The sequence below is a fragment of the Ovis aries genome, chromosome 14 (genome assembly GCF_016772045.2).
Source record: "Ovis aries strain OAR_USU_Benz2616 breed Rambouillet chromosome 14, ARS-UI_Ramb_v3.0, whole genome shotgun sequence".
NCBI lineage: Eukaryota > Metazoa > Chordata > Mammalia > Artiodactyla > Bovidae > Ovis > Ovis aries.
The window spans coordinates 63,688,353-63,695,382 of record NC_056067.1 but is presented as its reverse complement, the minus strand read 5'-3'; positions in this window follow the sequence as shown (position 1 = coordinate 63,695,382).

Sequence of the window (7,030 nt, the reverse complement as noted above, 5' to 3'; positions counted from 1 at the left end):
TCCTGGCTGGCATCTTAAAGAGCTAGTGCCTGCTTCTTTATGCTCTTTCCCAGCCAGGTGCACTGAGGGTGCTGGGGTTCCAGGGGTAGAAACAGGACAACAAGATCTCCCTCAGTCTGGATCCGCGCTGGCTGGTAAAGTAGTTACCCAGCCACACAGTACAGACAATGACTCTACACGTATATGAAGTAAAGCATTCAGTTCTTCAGTCACATCCACCACATTTCTTTTTATTTTTTATTTTTAAAATTTATTTATTTTAATTGGGGGCTAATTACTTTACAATATTGTATTGGTTTTTGCCATACATCAACATGAATCCGCCACAGTTATACACGTGGTCCCCATCCTGAACCCCTCTCCCTCCCCCCTTCCCCATACCATCCCTCTGGGTCGTCCCAGTGCACAGCCCCAAGCATCCAGTGTCATGCATTGGACCTGGAGGATGGGATGATTCGGGAGAATGGCATTGAAACATGTATAATATCATGTATGAAGCGAATCACCCACCACATCTCAAGTGCTCAGTAGCGTCATGTGGCCAGGTGCCATGGTGCTGGACAGAGCAGATGTTTAAAAAGTCCCCTCACCACAGAGAATCCTACTGGACATTCCACTCCAGATCACTGAGGGCTGCAGAGGGAACACTTGCCCCAAGGAGTCTTTGCATGTGCTAAGTTAATCCATAGATATTTGGGCTTATTGTTTATTTTTGCTTGTTTTCACTGAAAAAAGGATTTGAGAATCTTTTAAATTAACAACTAGTGGCACAGTGTGGCTTGGCTCAACCAAGGGGAGGGCTGAAGAGGATAACACCATGAGGCCCCCGGTGTGAACTGAGCTGGCAAGTGGGGTGAAGATCAAGCTCCACGGAGCCTTAGTTGCTCATTGACCTCTCTGTGTGTGATCTTCCTCCCGGCTTAGAACTAAACCGCCCAAGAACTGTTTTACTAAGAGAAATGTCAGGATCGCTAGAAATGAAGATGTGCTGGGGTTTCATTTCTTGTTGCTACTGTGAGTGAGCATATACCACACTGCTGTGCAATAAATATATCTGAAGGTGTAATCATTTCAAAATATATGTAAGTCAAGTCAATTATAACTCATTGAAACCTGATAGATAGATGATACCTGTCCTTAGTCGTGTCTGACTCTTTGCGACCCTTTGGACTGTAGTCCGCCAGGATCTTCTATCCATGGGATTCTCCAGTCAAGAATATTGGAGTGGTTTGCATTCCATTCTCCATGATGATACACAGATCGATCGATGGATCGATCAATAGATTTCAGTGGTGGCAATACCACTTCCTGAGGCGGTTGATGACATTAGCAGGCTACTTCCTCTCTTATTTCACTTCATGGAAATATACCATATGTATTAATATATGTGTCTGTCCTTGATCAGGAACTCTGGTGACAACCATTCTTATCTGAATCCTGGAGTCTCCGTTGGTTGAAGAGGAGAGCAACATGCAGCATCAAAGGATGCCTTGAAGAGACAGAAATGACTCACATGCTTCCCCTCAAGGGGACAGAGACACAATCTGCTTTTTACAGACACTGGCCTGTCACTGGGGGAAGTAAAGCCTGCCCTCTGGGCCCAAGAGGAAGAGTTGTGCTTTCTTGTGAGAGCAGAGTGTACTTTGCAAAACTCCCCAGCCCTCTTCACGCCCCCACCCCTCGGTTCACCAGGTCTCTGAGGGCATCGCTGGTGCCTCCACCCAACCAAGGTGGGGAGTGAAGGTCACACTCAACTCCTCGACTCTTACATCTTGTATTCAATCACACAGTAAAAGAATTCAGCCTCCAGGGTCCCACTGACCCCTGCCATCCTCTCCACCCCCACAGTCCAGCCCACAGCCACATCTGGATCCCAGCCATAACCTCCCTGGGTTCTGAGGTGCAGAGACACACTTCATCTCCAGTTCACCCTCCACATTTCATCTTTCTAACTTCCATTTCAGAATCTGCTTTCTGCCCCCAATCCTTCCATGGTGCCCACCATCTTCAGGGCCAACTCCAAACTCTTCTATCTGAATTCAGTCCTGTTCATGGTCCTCCAGAGGTAAACACCCCCCAACCTCAGCTCTCACCTCTTCTTCCCTCCAAATGATAATGGTGCAGTTACACCACACACAAACACACACACACAGACACACACACACACACAAAGAAAATGGGCCATTTAACATTTGTGTGCTCTCTCATATCAGCTCTTTTGAGAACACTCAGACTCAAGTTCCTTTTCTACTCCCAATCAGAAGTAGACACAAAGGTAAACTCTATCATTTCTATCACTTGTTAATCAGTTTTTGTCTTATCAAAGGGGTAATTTTAATATGAAAAATCCACATAACTCATTTAGAATGCTGGTTGACACACCCATATTGAGATACTGAAGATCAAGCATTATTTCTTAAAAATTTTTTTTTAAATTTATGCTCTCCTTGTGGCTCAGCTGGTAAAGAATCTGCCTGCAGTGTGGAAGACCTGGGTTCAGTCCCTGGGTTGGGAAGATCCCTTGGAGAAGAGAAAGGCTACTCACTGCAGTATTCTGCCCTGGAGAATTCCATGGACTGTATAGTCCATTGGGTCGCAAAGAGTTGGACACGACCAAGCAATTTTCTCTCACTTCCCTTTTCTCTATAGCAGCTAATATCATATGACCTTCATAAATTTTTATCATAGTCTTTTGCTTATATATTCCATTTCTCTTAAAAATAAAATTGAACAGCCTTGCAGAGCAGATAGCAGCTGACATGACAACCACCAAGTCCCCCTGCTCCCCCTCAGAAAGTCCCTGTGTCCCCAAGGTTCTAAGGAATGTCCTTGTCTCTCTAGAATGTACTCGCTCCTACCTCATGGCTCTCTGCCTCTTCAAACAGCTATTCCCCCAATTACAGTGTACACGTTGTTGTTGTTCAGTCACTAAATCATGTCTGACTTTCTCGACCCCCTGGACTGTCAACCAGGCTTCTCTGTCCTTCACCATCTCCCAGAATTTGCTCAGACTCATGTCCATTGAGTCATTGATGCCATCCAATCATCTCATCCCGTCGCCCTCTTCTCCTCTGCCTTCAATCTTTCCCAGCATCAGGGTCTTTTCCAATGTGTTGGCTCTTTGCGTCATGTGGTCAAATTATTGGAGCTTCAGCTTCAGCATCAGTCCTTCCAGTGAAGATTCAGGATCAATTTCCTTTAAGATTGATTGGTTTGATCTCCTTACAGTCCAAGGAACTCTCAAGAATCTTCTCCAGCACCACAGTCTGAAAGCATCAGTTCTTCAGCACTCAGCCTTCTTTACAACCAAATCTCACATCTGTAGTTCTTCCCTGATCATTCGGTTGATAAAGAATCCTCCTGCAATGCAGGAGACCCCAGTTCAATTCCTGGGTAGGGAAGACCCCTGGAGAAGGGATAGGCTGCCCACTCCAGTATTCTGGCCTAGAGAATTCCATGGAGTGTATAGACCATGGGGTCACAAAGAGTTGGACATGACTGAGTAACTTTCACTTTGACTTTTTCTTTTCTTTTTCTTTCCTTTTTCTTTCCATCTGTACATGCTTACTGGAAAAACCATAGCTTTGACTATACAGACCTTTGTCGGCAAATGATGTTTCTGCTTTCTAATATGCTGTTTAGGTTTGTCATAACTTTTCTTCCAAGGATCAGGTGTCTTTTAATTTAATGGCTACAGCCACTGTCAGTAGTGATTTTGGAAATCAGGAAAGGAATATTATGCCAGTTTCCACTTCTTCACTTTTTTTTTTTTTTGGCCATGAAGTGCTGGGACGAGACACCATGATCTTCATTGTTTTGAATGTTGACAGTGTAGACATGAACCCCAGTTATTCTCATATTTCTTTTAAGAAAATGATTGAATATTAGCATTTGATGCCTGCATTCTGCACAATCTGAGTTCTTCAAGCACGTACAGAAGATGGGTTTACCTGGGTCATGGATGTATTTCTGCTGTGTGGCACCAATGCCTGGTACACAGTAGGTGGTCTGCAATAATCTATGAACTCACCAAAGATGAGAAGTAATTCCATTTCTGGAGGGGACTAGAAAAATAAAAAGTTTTGAGTCCTAGTTGGAGACAGACTGTCAGGGCCTGACTCAGGACGAGAACCTGGGCCCCACCCTCTAGAGTAGGTGATCAGACTGGGCAGAAAGAGAAAGAGCTGAGACCTCAGGTCTGGGCTGAGATGCCCCCTGAGCCCTGCCTGGAGACATCGGAGCCGGGTCCATGGAGGGGCCGCCCCCTTCTGCGAGTCCACGGCCGTAGGAACCCTGAGGGGCAGCGCAGCCCCCCAGGGACCACATCCTGTTTGTCCTCTAGGGCCCCGTGGTCTCCTCATCTGTACAGGGTGGGGGTGGGGGCAGCTGGGCACTCAGAGCTACAGACATACCGTCCATCCTCTCTGAGCTTCTCCTCCTTGGCCAGATGTTCAGGGCAGGGAGGGGACTGCAGGAGGGTACAGGATGCCCACCCTGCCACCAGTTCATGGGAACTTCAGGGCTTGGACAGCTGGAGGGGCCAGGGATCCTGACGGGGAGAGAATCAGCCCAAGCTTTTGGTGGCAAATCTTTGACTTGCAGGGCTGAGTCTGGGCCAGAGGCCCCCGAACCCTGCAGGTGGGTTCTCCCAGGTCTCCTGGGACCCATATTTCACTTGAGTCCCGGGAACTTGGTGGGGGGCAAGGTCGGGACATTGGGATTCTAGAGTGATGCTGGTGAAACCTGGAAGGGCTCCTGAGCTGAGCTGGGGATTGAGGGGTGGGGAGGTCCTGGGACTCAGCCTCTGACTTCCTTCCAGGGACCTTCCACAAACTCACCATCTGGGCTGAGACTCTTTTGGGCAGCTCAGGGTGCAATGTGAATACACCGTATGCAGACTTGGAATGTGAGAGTGAGCACACAGACCATCAGGGAGTATGCTGCAGTGGCCTGAACTATTTGGAGAGGGAAATGGCAATGCATTCCAGTATTCTTGCCTGGAAAATCCTGCAGACATTGGAACCTGCCCGCCTACAGTCCATAGGGTTGCCAAGAGTCAGACATGACTGAGTGACTTCATTTTCTTTTAAAATTGATTTATTTTACTGGTTCTATTTTTAATTTCATCATATACATATTTTATTGAAGTGTGGTTGACTTACAATGTTTCAGATGCACAGCAAGGTGATTTTCAGTTATACAAACACGCATACATTATTTTTCAGATTATTTTCCATTTTAGGTTATTACAAGATATTGACTATCGCTCCCCATGCTATACAGTAAATCTCTGTTGTTTGTTGCATATCTTTTTATCTTTAATGAGAAATCTAGCATTGTATTCATACTTCTATTTATAAATTTACGGTGTATTCCACGTCAGTGTTATGCTGCACTGAGAGTGAAACCATGATGCCCAAATCCCACCATGTTCACATTCAAGTAAATGGAAAACACTGGCAATGTTAATTGTGGGAGGAAATAGTGAATCGCATTATGTTACTGGTGGGCTTTCCTGGTGACTCAGAGGATAAAGAATCTTCCTGCAACGCAGGAGACCTGAGTCGATCCCTCGATTGGGAGGATCTCCTGGAGAAGGAAATGGCAACCCACCCCAGCATGCTTGCCTGGAGAACCCCCAGGGACAGAGGAGCCTGGCAGGTCACAGCCCATGGGATCACAAAGAGTCAGACACGACTGAGGGACTAAACTATTCTCCAGGCTCTGAACTTGAAAGGTATAACACTTTCCCATTCGTATAGAGATAAAAAGTGGCAGCACAGACAGAACCTTCTGTCTTGTCAGGGGCTTAAAGGGACATTATGACCAGGCCTGCATGGACAGTTTCAAGAACAAAGGATTCCAGGATTAAAGATTCCACAGTGGAGGGGACGTAAGTACAGCGATGGCTGATCCATGCTGATGTGTGGCGGAAGCCATCACAGTATTGTAATTGTCCTAAAATTAAAATTAAAAAGAAGTCTTGCTAAAGGACTTCCCTGGTGGTCCAGTGGTTGGGAATCTGCTTCCCCATGTGGGGGACATGGGCCCGATCCCGGGAATGGGAAGATTCCATGTGCCTCGGGGCAGTTAAGCCCATGGGCCACAAGCCCATGTGCCTAAGCCACGGCGATGAGAGACCCTGCACCACAGCAAAGAGCAGCCCCCTTCCCACAGCTAGAGAAAGCCTGTGCACAGCGATGAAGAGCCAGCACAGACATTAACTAGTCAATTAAAACACTGCAGCAACCAGGCACACCTCCTCCTCTTCTAGTGTGTGTGTGTGTGTGTGTGTGTGTGTGTGTGTGTGTGTGTGTGTGTGTGTGTGAATTCACACGTGGGTGTTTAATCTGTATTTTTCTCTCTTCTTGGAATTTTCTTCCCCATTGGCTAGGGTTATTTTACATTCAGTAAACACTGTTGGACCATCCCTCTCACTCCCCAAAAAGCCCATCTAACTCAGGTAAGATGACTCTTTGGGGCAAAAGTTCACGATCTCATTGGTCTGCTGGCTTTCCAAATAAAGTCACTATTCCTTTCCTGAAGGCCTGATCACTCTGACGCTTGACAAGCAACATGAGGTTGGACTCAGAGCACATTCATGAGACTTTAGCAGAGGTGTCGTTCGTTTTAGACAAAATCCATAGACGTCACTCTCACAATTGATATCTGTGGCTTAAAAGAAGATACCCAGATGGCGAACAGGCATATGAAAAGATGCTCAGCATTGCTAATTAGTAGAGAAAGGCAAATCAACACTGCAAGGACATACCACCTCATACCAATCAGAATGGGTATCATTAGACACTTGATGAATAACAGATGCTGGAGAGGTTGTGGAGAAGAGGGAAACCCTCTTACGCTGTTGGTGGGAGTGTAAACTGGTGCAGCCACTGTGGAAAACAGTATGGCAGTTCCTCAAAAAAAGTAAAAACAGAGTTTCCATATGATCCAACAATTCCAGTCCTGAGCACTTATCTGGGAAAAAACTATTACTTGAAAAGATTCATGCACCCCTTGTTCACAGCAG